At 35.7% G+C, this 18950-nt stretch overlaps 1 pseudogene; it reads left to right on the forward strand.

Moving 5' to 3' along the window:
* The first annotated feature begins 2606 nt into the window (after positions 1-2606).
* On the forward strand, positions 2607-2971 carry LOC114618080 (annotated as a pseudogene).
* The last annotated feature ends 15979 nt before the right edge of the window (positions 2972-18950 follow it).

Genomic DNA, 18950 nt, shown 5'->3' on the forward strand with positions numbered 1-18950 from the left:
AATGGTTTCAGTGGCTTCTAAGGACAGGGGTGGTCTAAAGTTCTGACTTCTGAGGTACCAGTAGTCACTGACTGATTGCAAATATACAATAATGTGGTACCAGATGTTATGATAGAACTGTGGTTTTAATCACAAATCCTCAGATAGTATAAAGACTTCAGTGAGTCTGTTTATTATCCTTCCTTCAGCAGGGGATCTCAAGTACTTGACTTCATCTGGTTTCCTTGGCAGTTAGTGTACAGCTCTACCTTTCGTTCTCTTGTAATAGATCCAAGGCAAGGCATTTGTCAATCAACATAGAATATAGTTTAAATAGTTGAATTGCATGCAGATATCCCTTTAAGAAGAGTCACAGAAAACAAAATATCCCTAAAGACTGAAAACACGGGAGATTGAAACCAAAAGGAAAAGCCACTCCAGGAGATGCATAAAACAAAATAAAGAAGCATAAAAATATGACATGTTGACCATCAAGGACCAACCAACTTAGTAAGGAATCTAAAGCTACAAACAAAGCTTAAATAACTGAGAACTAATTCAAGTATTTACTTTTAAATGAAATCAATAACTATACAAAAGATTTAAACAAACATGCATGAGTGAAAGAAATCTATCCAATACATTGACAAAACAGTCTCCAAAGTGAATGCATCAGTTAGTAAACTGGATTCTCAGATCTGAAGTATTGAGAAAATATTTATTAAGGATATTGAAACTTTGAGTAGTAATAAAACAGAAATATATGAAATACAGATAACCAATCAATTTAAATCCTCAAAAGTCAGCATCATTAACAGAGAAGATCATGTAGAACAGTGGTTCTCAATCTTCCTAATGTTGCAACTCTTTAATATAATTCCTCATGGTGGAGTGACAATCAACCATAAATTATTTTATTGCTTTTTCATAACTATAAGTTTGCTGCTATTATGAATCATAACGTAAATATCTGCTATGCAACCTCCAAACAGGATGCATCTCATAGGTGAGAATCGCTGAGGTTAAGGAATGATTTCAAGGATGAAGACCAAAGTTGAGACAACAAAGCAAACAAACACGTATAAGGAAAAATTGGAAAATCAGTTGTATTCCAAGGAATTGTGAGATGTACTCAAAAGACAATCATTAAAAGATGAGGATACATTTTCAAAACCTGAGAATTGGTGGTTTAGAAGAAAGACTAGGGATAAATTTGGACAGAATAAACAGATAAGTAAAATTATTGCAGAAAACTCTCCAAATTTATAGAAAGCAGTAGGCATCCAAACATAAAAGTATATAGAATGCTCAATAAACATGACCAAATCAGAAATTTCACATTTTAGTCAGGATATCAAAAGTACAAAGCAAAGAAATAAACTAAAAGCAGCAAAATATCCACTCAGCTCAAAGGCATGGATATCAAAATTATCCCTAAATATTAAATTATGAATTAATTTAAAATTATTTTATGAATTTTAGCATTCATAAAATCCAGAAGAATATGGGACAAAATATCTCAAGCTTTTAAATTTAATAACAACGAACCAAGAGTACTATCTTTCAACAATGATGGAGAAATAAATGCATTTCAATACAAAAGCAAACTGGACATGGGAAATACAAAAACATGTCCGAGACAGAAATTCATAAGCCCTCTGAACTTGCAGAGGTGAAGGAAGAGAAATACCAGTTACACATCTAAAAAGATCATCACCTAACAATCCATGTGAAACAGAATTCTCCTCTCTGTAACAAACTTAAATTTAAATGGTCTCAACTCATCACTAAAATAAGAGAGATTAATAGACCAGATTAAAAATCAAGAACCAAACATATGATCCCTCCAAGAAGCTCATGTAGGCAGCAAAGATACCAAAATCTTAATAACAAAAGTTTGAAAAACTGTCAAGGAAATCAAAAATATGAAGAAATAGGTGCAGTTCTCCTGACACCAAACAAGGCAGATTTCAAACGAAAACTAATTAGAAGAGATTAGTAATAGGAGGGACAACTAATCTAGAAGATGAAAGAATTACAAAAATTTATGCCTTGAATATTGGAGCCCCCAGTTTCATAAAACAAACACAGAAATGCATAAAATGCCACATAGTTCCTGAAACAGCAAGAGTGGGAGATGTCAGTACTTCACTTTCACATTTAAAGTCTTCAACAACCCACTCTCATGTTCTTCTAAACTATATACACATAAAAAATTTCTGAGCTAAAAATTAACTTGACCTGACATATATATGTAGACAATCTACTACAAAGGCAGAGAATACCCACTTTCTCATTTGTACATGTACCCCTCTACAAAATATGTCATATCACAGGATACAAATCAAGTCTTAAAAAATACTTTTAACAACGGAGATGATTCCTTGTGTCCTATAAGAACACAATGTCATCAATCTAAAAGTCAACAATAGAGAAAGTATAGAAACTACAAAAATAGTTGTCAACTAAAAGATATATTTTCAAAAGAACAGTAGGGTCATTTACAATATCATGAGCCTTTCCTCAGTTGGCACCAAGGTGCTTGGTCCTTCTGAGGAAGCTAAGGCCACATTGGGGTTAAACTCTCCCTTCATTGGGTGACTAGTACCATGCTGGCAATCCACAACATGGCCTCTGTCTCTGAGATTTCCTGCATCTACTCTACCCTTATCCTGCATGATGGTTATAAGATGACTGTCATAGAGGATAAGATTAACGCCCTCATGAAAGCAATTGATGTCAATGTGGAACCTTTCTGGCTTGGCTTTTTTGCAAGTGTCCTGATCAAACTCAACATTGGGAGCCTCATCTGCAATGTGTGGTTGGTGGACCACCCTCAGTAGCTAAGGTGGTGCCTGCTGTGGTTCCTGCACAATCCATGGATGCTGCCCCAGTTGACCAGAACACAGTGGAAGTGAAGAAGGAAGAATCTGAGGAGTCAGATGATGACACGGTATTTGTCTTTTTGACTAAACTGCTTTTCTTTTGTTAACATGTCCAAGAAGGAGCTGAAACTGGAAAGAAAGAAAGAAAGAAAGAAAGAGAGAGAGAGAGAGAGAGAGAGAGAGAGAGAGAGAGAAAGGGAGAAAGGAAGAAAGGGAGAGAGAGGGAAGAAGGGAGGGAGAGAGGAAAGAATGGAAGAACGAAAAGAAGGAAGGAAGAGAAAAAGAAATAGAAGAAATTTAAAAATTCCTAGAAACAAACAATAATGAAACTTAACTTCTCAGAACCTCTTGAACATAAAATCTGTTCTAAGATGAAAGAACTGCTCACATTGAACAGTCTAAGAGATATCAAATAAATATCCTAATAATGGACCTTAAGGCTTTGATAAAAAGAGCAGCCAATTCTCCAGTAGTAGATGACAAGTAATAGTAAAATTAAGGGGAAAAAATGAAGAAACAGAGTAAAAAAAAAAAACCACACTATACACAATACCAACCTGAGTTTGTTCTTCTAAAAAGTAAGATTGACAAAATATTGACAAATCTGACAAAAATAAAAAGAAGACACAAATTAACAAAATTAGAGATTACAAAGGTGTCATTAGAACAGATTTCAGTCAAATATACACCATTAATACCATGAGAATATGTGTTTTAAATAGCTGAGTAACTGGGAAGAAATTAAAGAATTTCTAAATGTTTACCATCTACCAAAATTATACCCAGAAGACATAAATAGCTTAAATAGAACCATTAGAAGTAATGAGATCAAGGCTATAAACAAAAGCATCACAGAAAAGCCCAGAAAGAACATAAAACATATGAATCCAGGGAAGATCTCATAATTCTTAACAGGTCATAAGGGAAGAACACTACCAAATTAGTCTTATTAAAACAGTATTTTTGATATAAAAACCAGTTAAATATACAACAATAAAATGACCACAGAAAGTAACAAAGAAAACCTGACAATTTATTTGATAAACATAGTTAGAAAGATTCTTTACCAAATAATTTCAAATCAAATTCAAGAGCACATTAGTAAGATTATATATTATAACCAAGTATAATTCATACCATGAAGGCAAAGTTGCTTCAACATACTTGAACCAATAAATTTAATACACCTAAATAAATTTAAGAGCATAAATCCCACAATCATTTCAATTTATACTAAAAAGGCACTTGACAAAGTTTAACATATCTTCATGATAAAAGTTCAAGAGATATCTAGAACATATGGTATTAACCTTAAAATAATAGAGATGATATGCAACAAACTTTTAACCAAGAATCCATTAACCTGAAACAAGCCTATATTATTTCCTCTGAAATCAGGAAGGAAAAAAGGATTCCCATATATTGCTCTTTTATTTGAGAAAGTACTAAAAATTTTAGCTATAGAAATTAGATGAGAAAACTACATAAAAGCGATAAAAATAGGAAAGAAAGAAATCAACTTACTCCTATTTTAAAAAGATGTTATTATTTACATAAAAGATTGTATAAAATCTACTAGAAATCCATAGATATGATTAACATATACAGTAATGTTATGGGACACAGAGTCAATATTTTAAAAATCAGTAATGCGTATGTGTCTTTGTGTGTGCGTAGTAAAATAGGAAAATTATACAATCAAAATTCTTCACTCCCCCCCAAAATAAAACATGGATAGGGAATGTAACTAACCAAAGAGCAAGACTTCTACAGTAAAAAGTTGAAGATATTAAAAATATTGAAGAACCTCTATGTTTCTGGCTTCTAGGAATTAATACTGAGAAAACAGCTAGCCTACCCAAATTAATCTAGAGATTCAATGCAGGAGCAATGAAGATATATCACAAGTTTAGAGAAAAACAAAAAACAATATAAGAATTTATTTGGAATTAGAAAAGACCACAAACTGCCAAAGCAATCTTTAGGAGCAACTACAACAGAAACATTATAGTACTTGACGTGAAGCTACATGACAAAGCTACAGTGATAAAGACAGCTTTTTACCAGCAGTAAAAACATATATATTGGCAGGAAAATCAAAGGACTTGACTCGAAGCCATAGAGCTATAATGATGAAGCTATACCTACTTAATTTTCAACAAAGATGACAAAGCTTACATTGAAAAGAAAAGCCAATTCAACAAAAGATGCAGGCAAACCTGGATCTCTACCTACAGAAGAATAAAATTAGATTTCTATCTTCCATCTTGTTTAAGAAGCTATTCAAAATGGATTAAAGATATTAATTTAAAACCTTAAACCTTGAAGTTTCTAGAAAAAATGCTTTAAAAACATTCTTCAAGATCCTGGTATAGGTAAAAAATTTCTGAATGGATTACCAATAGCATATGAACCAGCCCCAACTTTCAACAGATGAGACCACATGAACTAAAACATTCTGCACAGTGATGGTAACTACCAACAAAGCACACAGCCCTCAGAATGGAAGAAAATCTTAAGCAGCTAAGTTTCAGACAGGATAGCCAGAACTTACTTACAAAGAACTGTAGAAAGTATGTATTGAGAAAATAAAATTACCAATCAATAAATGGGTTAGTGAATTGAATAGACAGTTTTTTAAACTAAAATGTCTAACAACTTTTTAAAAAATATGTTCAATATTTCTAACCACTAGGAAAATGCAAATTAAAGCTACTATGAGACACCACCTCACCACAGTCAGAATGGCAAGAAATCTGACAGAAAATATTGGAGATGAGGTCAAACAAGAGAAACCGTTATTTACTTCTGGTGAGAGTGGAAGTTGATTGAGCAATTCTAGAAATCAATTTGAACATTCCTCAAAAACCTACCATGTGACCCAGTTGATTTCCTAGGCATGAATGTAGTGAACTCCATACCTACCACCATGGATAGGTAATGACAATCTAGTACATGTATGAAATGGGATGCTATTGCAGTTTAAAGCAAAATAAAACCACGAAATAACATGATAGTAGATGTACTTAGGCTTCATAATGTTAAGCAAGACCATAAAAATCTCAGAAAGAAAAAAACATCATGGATTCATATTTGAATACTAGCCTAATATATGTAAATAAATAAAAGTGTGTGTGTGTGTGTAAAATGTATATGCAGGCACAATATACCGTGTAGAAAGTAAAACAAGAAAGGCTAAATGTTAGGGGTTAAGGAAAGATGAAATCCAGGTAATAGACATAATCAATAGAAAATACATAAAACTAATTGCCTAATTCTAACTCAGTCAGTGATTTTTCATTTTTTTGTGGTATAAAGTATAAAAATATAGTTGATAGTGAACAAGTAAAATATACCATGAATCTGCAGTGTCAGAATGACTGTCCTACCTGTGTAGTTCATTGAGATGTACAGATTTGGGCCTGTAACAACATAATGTTCTTTTTGCTGGTTCTTTACAACAAAGTTTTAATTATTTGAAAAAATATGGAATGTTAAAAAGAAAGATGTCCTATACCCAATTCTGGCCTCCACCTGTATGAACATACATCTATGACTACTCACATGCAATTGTGGGCAAGCATGAAAACACACTTATACATACATACATCTAAAAAATGAAAGATGAGATATATAAATTAAATAATAACCTATATAAATATTATGCTTATTTTAAAGATGTGTCTGAATTCAGAGGGAAGGAATTTATTTAAGAAATAAGGATCTCTAATAAGAGATAATAAATGATCCAAACTTCCGTTCGCAAGTCCATGAATCTTACTAAGTAGTTTTCCCATTTTAAAAGCATTTCCAAACTGAGGTGGGTGTTGCATGCTCATATTCTTAGATACTTAGATTGAGTCAGGAGTATAGCATGATCTTAGGAGTTGAAGGCCAGACTCCATTTCAGGAAGAACAAGCACAATGGTAACCTTGTCTCTTGGCAGTTAAAATGTGTGTCCTGGGATGTGGGCTTCTTATATACTTGTGCTAAGCATGTTTGTTGTAAAGGACAGGGGCTAAGCATGGAAGAGGTTAGGTGAAAGAAGGTTTTTAGATTATTTTATTTTGCTTCTGTAATTAGGATATAATTACATCATTTCTCTCTTCCCATTCTTTCCTCTAACTTCTCTTATATCCCTCAATTCTTTCTAAAATTTATGGCCACTAATTTTTATATATAGTATACATTAATAATATGTAATAAAAGCAACTATGCTATACAATTATATATAATAATTATATAATATATAAAATAAACATATTATAAAATATATAAAAACATATTGTTATATATTTTCATACATATTAAATTTATATATAATATACATATATACATAAGTTTGCATGATAAATATTTAAATACACAAATAGAGCCTGCTCAGTCATAGCATGTGACTTATATATGTATGATTTCAGGACTGATCACTTGGAATTGGATAACCCACTGGTGTCCTACTGCTCAGAGTAGGTTCCCCTACTCTCAGCATTCCTTAGTTGCCTGAAGTTCTTTGCCTACTGTTGAGGCCCTGTTAGGTTCCCTGAGTCCCACACTAGCCCATCCATTCATGTCATAGTTTTCAAGTCTTGTTTAGGGAGTCATGTTGATTCAACTTCATGAGTATAGCTTCTCTGACATTTCTCGGAGACCCAATTTCATAGAAAACTTCTGTTTCTCAGATCTTACACTTTTTCCATCTCCTTTTCTTCATGAGCTCAACACTATTGCACTTCATAAAGATTTTAAGCCTCTCTTATGGGACTTATTATTCGGTATAGTTTCTTAATGAGTTTCTGCTATGTGGCCCTTCTTCCACCCTTTCTTCCTGCTATATGAATTTACTGGAATGGTTACACTGTCAAGTCAAAATTGTGTGTTGGATTTACCATCTATTTCTCTTTCTAACTCAAAATTATGAATACCTAAATTGTAGCTACAAAGAAGAGAGCCTCAGACTCTCACCATCTTTCTGAAGCATTTCTCACAAAGTCAGGTACCTGCCTATGTCTGCTGTGATTTGGATGAAATATTCAGTGCGTTTGCTCATCTGTGATAGTGTAGAGATTATGCAATATACGAGTACAAGGACATGAGCCAAAGATGTATTACAGCAGTGAATAACTGAAGCATACATACACTTACAACTGGCATTTGTTGAAGTTTCAAACCTATTTTCGTGGACCCCCATTGTTTTTATTCATAGGAAATAAGACCCTCCCACTAAATGTCATCAAGAGAATTATCTAAAAAAGAAGTTTGATACATGTTTACCCTAAACCAACTCAATAAGTTTCTTTAAGCTGGCAGAAGATGCAATGTTAATCATATCTATAAAGTATCTTCAGAGCAATATCCAGACTAACATTTGATTAAATAACAAGGACCTCATTTGTCCAAACTGTTTCAGTTAATGAGGCCATAAGACATTGGTTCCTATTTTAAACAAATGGACAATTTTTCTACATATAAACACAGTTATGGACTACTTTGCCAGAAATGAGATCAGTAAATATTAGCCCGTAAATCACCTCTTCAGCATATTAATGATATTGTGGATTAAATATGTTTTTAGAAGTTTCCCGCAATTGCTGTGTTAATGACATTTAGAAGTAGGGCCTTGGGGATAGAATTAGATGAGGCCACAGGGAGGGTATCTGCATAATATTATTAGTGGCTGTAAAAAAGAAAGATTCGAACTAGCCCTTTTGTGTGGTATGTGATAATATCTACTGGGATATGAGGCCCTCAGCAGATGCAGGTACATAAATCTCTCCCCATGGTGATATTTGCTTTAGCCAGTTTGTAATAGCAACACAATTACAGTTCATTTTCATTTTATCTTGGCTTTTGACTGAAGGATTAGTGAGTATGAAAGATAAACAACATAAATTAATTCATAATATAAGATATATATTATTATAGGAAATACTCATAACTCATACTAATGACCAAGAAGAATTAAGTAGGGTTACAATTTCCAAATAGTGTTCATGATTAAAACATTTTTCTCTGAGTTATATGTTGATAATTCACCCAAAGAACACATTTCACGTGTGACTATATGGCAGATATTTCTGGCTCCTAATATACTCAGGTTATGAACAGCTTGCAGCCAATTGTGCTTTTGTTGACTTGCTTTTAGTGAATCAAGAGGAAGGAGGCAAGAGAAAGAACAAACACATAAAGGCCAAAGATAGCAATGGTGCAATAAGTCCCTTGACAACAATAAAATAGAACATTATGGAACACTGTTAGTGGGAGTGAGCTTTCAGGCTCTCCTCCACCTCCCTGAGGTGAGGTTTGTGACATACTGTATAAAACAGGGGAGAGCTTCCCATGTGAAAATATGGAACTCTACAATTGGCAGCCTATCTCTATTTCTGAAAGTGAATATACCCATATACATTCATCTGTTTCCTTACATTCTACTCTATGATTTCTTTTCTGTGCATGTTGTCTAGACTCACAATTTACTGCTAACATTTGTATCTGGCTATAGCACAGCTGGCTCTTGTTGGGGTCACAAATCACTGCATTCATAGTTGCACACTCATCCCCTTAAAGGGAAGAACCTGATTTCCCCTCTTACCTGATCTCATCAGTGTGGGCTACCCAGAACTTGGCTTGACTGCTTTCAATGAACCACTTTTTGTCCAATCAGCTATGGCAGTTGTGGTTAGGATCTGAGGTTCAGAATGGGATGTTATTCAGAGAGGACTTCAGGTGGCTGTTTTCTGTAAAAGGTGTTCTTAGATTCCTGACTGAAACATCTGGAGTTAAGTGTACAATGTTTAACCAAAAGCTGTGTTAAACTTGAATATGGCATGTGCCTTAGTTACTTGTCTGTTCTGAAAACAAAACAAAACAGGGCCAAGACTGTTTATAAAAGAAGATTTGGTTTGGATTATGGTATGGGGGTGGGTTAGGGTCCATGAGGGTTTCAGGAAAGGCTGCAGCCTGGGATATTTCAGAGTTCACATCTTGAGCCACAAGCAGGAGGCAGAGAGCACAGTGGGAGTGGCATGAGGGCTTTTGAACCTCAAAGACCACTCCCAATGACACAGGTCCTCCATTAAAGTCACATATTTGAATCCTTCCTAAACACTTCCCATAACTAGAAACCAAACATTTGTCTATGGGGGCCACTCTTATCTACCAGAGCATAGTTCATATGCATTCCTAGCAGAATGGCCCATATAATATCACCATGCATACAAAAATCTTACCTTCTCCACTGTCTCTGTGTTCTAAGCCTTTCATAACCTGTATCTCTAGCCTGCCTGTCTCTTCCTTTTAATAATCATTTAAGAATTAATTAATAAATGTAAAGAAAGCACATTTCCTATATATTTACTTATTTCATTAGAATTAGACAATTTAAAGTTTAGAGAATTGCGACCTAAATCTCTCTACCTTGTGCTTTGGGTTTATCTATGTCACTATACCATCAGCATTTGCATTTTCTGTAAGCAGCAGATCTCAATGGTCAGAGAATTTTGATGGAAAGAAAATGTTTTTACAAATGTCTGCAAATACATTTGATTGTCATGACTTGGGGGGGGATTCAATTCAGCAGCTTCTAGTGGGTCAAGGTCAAGGCTATAGGCAAATATCCCATAATACTGACAATGGCTCCTCACAACAAACTGTTATCCAGATGAAATATATAGCAAAGCTGTCATGCTGAATTTCAATCTTACCCTAGAGCAGTGGTTCTCAAACTGTGGGTCATGACCCCTTTGGGGATCACACATCTGTTATGCTGCATTTCAGACATATTCATTAGGATTCATCACATTAGAAAAATTGAAGCTATGAAGTAATAATAAAATAATTTATGGTTGGAGGTCACTACAACATGAGAAATTGTATTAAAGGGTTACAGCCTTAAGAAGGTTGAGAACCACTGCCCTAAAGGATGACAGACAGGATCAAGATGTCTCATGACGCCATTTGAACTTCTTTCTTCCTTCTCTCACTCCAAGTTATAAACAGTTACTTGGAAATGATATAAATGTTTGCTAGGCAAATAAAGAGACTGAGTTTTAACTTAAATCTGTAAAAAATGTAGCCACGTGACAGTGTGATTACCCAGCACAGAGTGCAAATAACTGCGTAGCATATGCATCCATCATCTTTCTTTCCACCTTCCATTTGCTGTGAGTCAATACCACCCATTTCATATTTCAGGGATATTTTAGGTGTTTAATTAAGACACATACCCTTTGAAAGTCATCATATCTCCAGCAGGACTTGTGTATGATACCACACAATTTTTTCTCGAAAGTGAGATGTGTCTTAGAATGATTTCAATCTGTTTTTCAGACATGTAGACATAAATCATTATTTTATTGACTTGAATCGGCAGACCATTCCTAGCCTGCAATAAATGTTTCTCAGTCTAAAAACCTGTTTTTACTACAGACAGTTCTTTTATTTTCAAAAGCTATAAACCAAAACAATGACCCCTGACAGGCAATAAAACGTATAATGTTACATGTGGAAGTTTTGATTTTTTTATTATATCAATAAAACAAATAATCAGATAAAGGAAAATATAAATTTAAGTATTGCCTGCTTTTGTATAATGCTATCTGAAGATGAGCCTGAGGTGGATATTTACCAGTAGCTTATTTGAGAATGTGATTTCAGGGAGCAGAGGCCAGGATCAGGGATACAGAATTGGAACAAACACTATGAGATTTTTGGCCTTTTGATGACTGGCCTCTTCATAATATGAATCTCTGAGAAATTGTAGTATATGCATTTCTGACTCCTCAGTCCAAGTTAAAAGGGAAGTATTTGTCTCATGGCCTCTGGTCCTCATTGGTCAGGCTGCTGTGCAGAGGGTTTGCTTCCCTAAATTGAACTGTAAATGCTGATGACCTCAGAGATCCCAAACACAGGAAGCAATTAGAAGCAAAGCCTAGGTGAAGGTATTTGAAACAAAATCCTTCAATGACACATTTAGATTATTCTTAGTTATGTTGCCTGTCCTAGTTTACTTTCCATTGCTGTGATAAACACCATACCTGAAAGCAACTTTGGGAGGAAAGGATTTCTTTCCTCTGACAGCTTATAGTCCATAACAAAGGGAAGTCAGTACAACAACTCAAAGATGGAACCTGGAGTCACAAACTGGAGCAGAGGCCATGGAGGAGTCCAGCTTACTGGATTGCTTTCTATGCTTGCTCAGCCTGCTTTCTTATACCACCCAGGACCATCTCTCCTGGAACAACACTAACCATTGTAACCATTGTAACTATTGTGGACAAAAAAGTCCACAGATTTATGTACAGGCAATCTAATAGAGGCAATCCTTCAGTTAATGTTCCTTCTAGATAAGTATATCTTGTGTCAAGTCAACAAGAACAGTAACAAAACTTGCACATTACCATTATAAATATAATGCATATAATAAATAAGAATGAATGTATAGATGTCTGATACATTTGATACATACACATATGTAACTCTGTTATCATGGTGCATGTGTATATAGTATACACAGATGCATGCTTTTAATTTGTATAATTTAAAGAAATTCTTATAAGCATGTTATTCATGATATGTGATATGATAATAAAATTTTCAGCTCTTTTCTTATTTATAACTTATCATTGTGTAAGAAGAGTGGCTAAGCCCCTCTTTGCTTTACTTCAATGGAATTAACATTTGACATATGACTGTACCTTTTCCCAGAGGAACACAGTGTCTTCCAGTGATTGGTAGGTCCTTGTTTTCTTTGGGTAAGATGTTCACTATTGTCTCTTTTAGCTAATTGAACTGATGACATAGATACTTCAGTTGAAATCCTGTTTCCACGGCTCACTACCTTTAATCAGCCTCTGCAAGTTATTTAAACTTTCCTTGCACTTTAACAGAAAAACAAGAACAATCATAGCATCTACCTCATAAGAGTGTTGCAGAAATAAGATGGCTCAATGTGAAAAACACAGTACAGGGCACTAAGAGTTTGGTTAGAATGAAGAGGAGTGTTTGCTGTTATTATTTGTATGCATACTCCAAAAAATGTATGGAGAGAAGAAGGGGGAAAGAAAGGCCATAAAGAGTTGGCTTGTTTTTGTGTTTTTTGAATCATCTTCTACCTTAAGCAATCTCCAGTGTATTTTAAAGATCTAACACTTGTTTCTTTCCTGTTTTCTTTTAAAGTACTTTACTTAGCACAAGTGTTATTTTAAGATAAACATGTAAATTTTTTAGACAGACTTAGAATTTCATTTGAAAATTGCTTAGTCAAAATGGGAAACTATAAAATGGACTTGGGCCATTAAACAAACAAACAACAAAAAAAATCCCTCCCTGAAACCCCAAAAAACCATACCAAAACCAATAAACAAAAAAATCCTGTTACCATCGGAACATAAGTGATGTTGAATAATGGAAACACACTCATAATCACATGGACAACTCACTCCCTGTGGAAGAAAACTCCATGTAAGTCAAATGAAAGTCTTTCTATGTTTACTAACCCCGCACTGCTGTCTGTGCTAAGGACAGACATAGAAAGTGATGGAGACACTGAGCTAGATAATTCACCACGTTAAAGTCCTAATGCTGAGCCTAAAGTACTATGTTCAGTACCCAGGGAACTACGTGGCCAAAGGACAGAAGCAACTTTTATAGGTAGTCTTCTTAACCTATGTACCACCTACTCATATCACTCCACATACAGTAAAACAATAAATTAAAATATACATTTTCTTTAAAAGGCAAGTTGTGCGTCTCCAATTCAAGGTGTCAAAGCCAGGAAACTGCCTACTCACATGCAAACCCAGTTTCCATAGCAGATGTCTAAATCTATTTTAGGTTTAAAACAAAACAAACAAGCCAATGGAAGCTTTGTCCAAGTGGTCTCCGTGAAAATTGAATCAAACGAATAACTTGGCATAAAGAATATGATTAAAGGATGATTTTACAGGAGTTTAGAATTAGATCTTACAAAATTCAACCAAAGCTGCAATCACACATTTCGTTTTCAGTAAATGTATTTCCAAAGGAACATAAGAGTGAGCCTCTCCAGGATAGTATAATCAGTGCTTCAATTATCTATTTCTGTAATAAGCCACTCTAAAACTTAGCCAGTGATCATAAACAACATTTTACTTTCAAAGTGCCTAGCCAAGAGAGGTTCAGCTGAGAGTCTCTTCTGCTCAGTGTTTTTGGCTGCAGAAAAAGAGAGGCTGAACAGAGCTTGAACATATGAAATGGAGATGAATCACTAATGTAGATAACTCGTTGTTCCTCTCCAAGAGACCTGGTAGTGTTGACCCCATCACCTCCATATGGCCATCCACTCATTGTGGACTCATCCCAGTAGAGAGATATTCTGAGTAGTGAGACCAAAATAATCATCCTAGGCATCAAAGATACAATAAGGCCATATCTGTAGTAGTCACTTGGTATAAGAAGCCTAGAATCCAGGGAAGAAAGAGTAAGATGTAAATACTGACAAATGACAAAGAAGAGAATGTCAAGAAGTTAAAGAATAATTGCCACACCCATTTTACAATAACAGTGTAATCACGAGGTGCATTTGGGCCCAGACCCACTGGCCTTGGTAGCCATACAACTATAATTTGAAGTGATAAATGCAGTGCACTTTTCTATGGGAACTGTGAGCAGAATAAGAGAGAATGTTAACTCCATTCTACTCCTTATTTAAGTTCTTGTATGTACCCACTTGGCTACATTTGCATTTTTTGCTAAGTTATTATATAAGCTATAGAAATCACCAAAGGCAGTTTTTAGGATTATTACGTATTACATCTGAATTTGGTGATGACCTTCAGGCTTCATGATTTAGTGATAAACACATCCTGTTCTCAGCTTGTTGTTAGTTAAAAAGGATTGTTTGAGAGTCAAGACCAGAACAAGTTCTTCTTCTTCAGATAAAAAGCAACAGTCCTGTTCTGGTCTTTAAAAATGAAGTTAGATTAGATGAACACCTTTGGTGAATGACAAAGAAGATGACAACCAAGTGGGAGTTTCCTAGCTACATTCACACTGTCTGTATGAGAAAAGAAATAATAAATTAATTGTATATCTGTGTTTTTCATATGCCAGGCAGTTTACAAACCTCTCCCAAAAGGCCATCCTTTCTAATTTCAAAATAAAAGTCTAGCAATCATAATAAAATTAGTAACTTTCAAAAGGTAATTAAGTGAGTAAGTAGCCAAAAACCAAATTCGGACTACTCAGCTTCCAGACATCTGAACACCTTTTCCTGGATGTATAAAAAAGTCAACTGATAGTTGACCTATCAGAACTTGAAGGCCAGTTTCAATGTACTGTCATCTGCAATGACTCAGAATCTGTTAAATTTTTGAGCCTTGAGTGACAGAAAATACTCTTGATATTTCAGAGCCAGCAGGCTGACAGGACAATTCTAACAGCTGCTACCAATTAGAAACATAAGGTAGAATTTTCTGGCCAACTTAAAAATAAACAAATTTTATGCATAGTCATCTACAAGTTGGAGTGGGAATAATTTATCGAATCAAATAATTGCCTCTTAGTGCCTGTAACAAGTTAGCTACCTAAGGCAAACGAGACAGAACACCCTCTAGAGAACGGTGTCTGTTTACCCTGCCAATTAGACTTCTAATTGCAGTGTTTCTTTCCCCCTTAATGCTTGACATTCCCAGGCTGATGATGTATTGTGTACTTACAATTCACATCAACACTAAACACCAGGAAGTGCAGGAACCATGTTCACTCTACAGCAAGTGATTCCAGGGCAAAAGGAGCCAAGCAAGTGAGACTCTAAGTCATTCTTGTTCTCTGCTGTATAACATCAGGCTAAGGCCACATACCTCACTTTTTCTAGAGATGTCTCAGTTAAGGCAGAGATCTCTCCCCAGAGGCCCTGTCACTGCTCTCCAAATGTAGGGAGATAATCTTTTTGAGTCCACAGCTTTCATTTGGTTGTAATTAATATTCATTTTGCAAACATTATTAAGTGGCAGAAAATGTCTCACACAGGCTCCTCTCCTAACTAACAGTACCTATCCCAAGTTCTGCCATATAGTTAGTTTTGTCCCTGATCCTTGGAGCAAGAAAGAAAAATTTGGAGGAAACTCTTTTTCAGGGGTCTTTAATAAATATCGGAAGCTGGCTGACAGGCTCTGACCCTAAGGTTGACAATCATAAAGTGCTATCTGTGGCTCCCTATACTGAGGTAGGTTTAGACATTTCTACTCCCAAGTTAGGGTGTGACTAGCTAATATGTCTATGTAGAGACAGCTTACTGTTGTGTCGAATGCTGTCAGCCTTAGCACTTAGGAGGCTAAGGCAAGGATATCACAGGCTAGCGCAGTCTAAATACAAAACCCTCTCTCAGAACAAACAGAAAACCCAAAGAACAGCAGTGAAACACGGTTGTTCAAACTTGACCTTCAAGTCAGAGAGCTTCTGATGTCAGTTCATAGTTGACCTGCTGCTGAGTGATCTTCAGCCAGCTATTTAGACTGAGCCTCCTTTCTCTATATGGAGTCTCCTGTGATTCCCTCCTCTATGCCTTCTTGATCTAACCTAGTTAAGGCCAGGTTTACCCTTTGCTCCCATTCCCATATATACCCTAGAATATGTTTGAATGGAAGCAGGATGCTTACCATAGGGTTTTCAAGTACGTACAATGCATTCCCTTGTTTGAAGTTGATACACATGAAGCTCAATATATGTGAGGGTCCCTGACTAGCAAATGCATCGCTAGGAAAGGTGAATGAGTGAGCATTTTTGTGTATGTGTGTGTGTGTGTGTGTGTGTGTGTGTGTGTGTGTGTGTGTATCCCATGTTTCTAAGTTTCTCTGTGCTTGGTTGCCTCACTTCCATATTTTTCTTTTCTGTTAGCATCCTGTCCTCCCTTTATACTCATTCATAATTGACAGTCCATGGTGTTTACAGTAAGATGTTGAGCTAACCTTGCAAACAAGGGAAAGTAAAAGTAACTCTTTGAGGAGTAAACCTTATTACTAATAGGTTTTTCTTCTTTATTGGATATTTTATTTACATTTCAGATGTTATTCCCTTTCCCCATTTCCCCACCACCCAGAAACCCTCTATCCCATCCCCCCCTCCTGATTCTATGAGGGTGTTCCTCCACTCACTCGCTCACTCACCCACTCTCATCTCCCTGCCCTTGAATTCCCCCACACTGGGGTATCCAGCCTTCCCGGGACCACTGACCTCCTCTCCCACTCATGCCCAACATATTACTAACATTTGAAGGATTCAGGCAGAGTACAATCATCTCAAAGATGCAGGACAGCTTTCAGGATTGATCTTTGATAGTAAAAATTCTAAAAACAGAGGGTCCAGATTTTTTCTGGAGTTCAGATGTACAGAAATACTTTATGTTTACTCATATCCTCAGCATAATGAACAATTAAAATCAACATTTGTGCAAAGAGAGTATGATTGCCATTCCAAAATGCATAAATAAAGAATATGTAAAGCTCCTCGTTATTTTGTGACAGATTTTTCCCAATTTTCCAAATTTTGATATTTAGAGCTTTTGAAGATTTAAAACTTATGACAAACACCTTTCAATCTATAGTCTTTCTTCCTTTCTTCCTTCTGTACTGGGGAATGAATCTAGGCTTCACATATGCTGCTGCTCTCTCATGGAGCTTCAGTTACAGACTCTGAGTATTTCTAAATTAGACAAGTAAATCCTCAGTCAGTAATGGAATGACTCGGTAAGAGAATGGAATGGAACACAGAACAAAGTGAAGCGTGGACCATGTGACCAACAGTCACGAAAGCTCCCACCAGCTCTCATGAAATATGCACTGTAGTCTGAATCCATTACAGAGTTTTTTCTTTTGAAAATCTATGCCAATTTTTTTTGAAAAAATGAAAAAGAAAAAAAGTAAAAGTAAAGGAAATGTTAGAACTTGAGAAAATCCACTCGTAGCCATAGACAGTTAACTCATCTGAGAGTCATCATCCTGGTTCCATTCTCTGAGAAACTGGACTGTTATTAATGCTGTCATCTAGCAGACACCTATATAAGGGAATAATTTTTCAATTATTAAGAGTTTGTGTTTCATATATATCATATATACACATTACAAATATATACATATTACAAATATATACATATTACAAATATATACATATATATTTAACACCTGATGTACTACTGATTTTATAAGACAATCCCCTCCTCAACTGAGTGTATAACTCAAAGTATCTTCCAAGAAAGACGTGGACCACTCAGTGACCTGTTGCAATAATGAATGTGGTCATTCTCTAAGATGCCTAGTAAACAGAGTTCTAGGATTCTCACAATAGTAGACCACACTAAGTGAATGATGTTTAGTGCATATTTTTCCATGACCTTTGAATTATATTAAGGACTACACAGTTTTAAACGTAAGAAATGTCTTAGAATTGGCTTGGTTCCCACAATTACCTCTCTTGGATTATCAAGGAAACAAAAATTAGTCTGTAGTACTAGGCCTGTGTGCAGAGGCTAGGGCTGGATTCCTTGTTTCTTTTGAGGCTCCAAAGTCACCCACTATAGAAAAGCTTCTCAAACTCTGTATTTTTTCACACCAACTTTTTCAACACATGCTTCTGATACCAAATATATTATGTTAGTCCTCACACCAAATGATTGCTGTAGAGTGTCCTTAAATCTCATTCTCTGGTCATCTTTCATTTTTTTAAATTTAATTTTATTTTTTACTTATTCAATTTACACCCCACTCACTGACCCCTCCTATCACCCCCTCCTACAATACTTCTCCATCCCTTATCCCCTTGTCTTCTGAGCAGGTGGGAACTCACCTAGGTATTCCCCCAGACCCCCAATCCTAGTACTTTAAGTCCATGTGAGGCTAGGTGCTTCCTCTTCCACTGAGGCCAGACAAGGCAGCCCATCCAGAAGAACTCTTAAGGAAGAACAGGATTGTGGGCCCTGAAGGGGATAGGAACTCCACAGGAAGATCAACAGAGTCAACTAACTTTGACCCTTATGGAGAAGATACTCTTCTCCAAGGCAAATGACCCAAGGAGAAGTGGACAGACCAAACCTGAGCACTCTATAACCTTAAGTT

This window comes from Grammomys surdaster, unplaced genomic scaffold, assembly GCF_004785775.1.
Source record: "Grammomys surdaster isolate TR1022 unplaced genomic scaffold, NIH_TR_1.0 140, whole genome shotgun sequence".
In the NCBI taxonomy this organism is placed as follows: Eukaryota; Metazoa; Chordata; class Mammalia; order Rodentia; family Muridae; genus Grammomys; species Grammomys surdaster.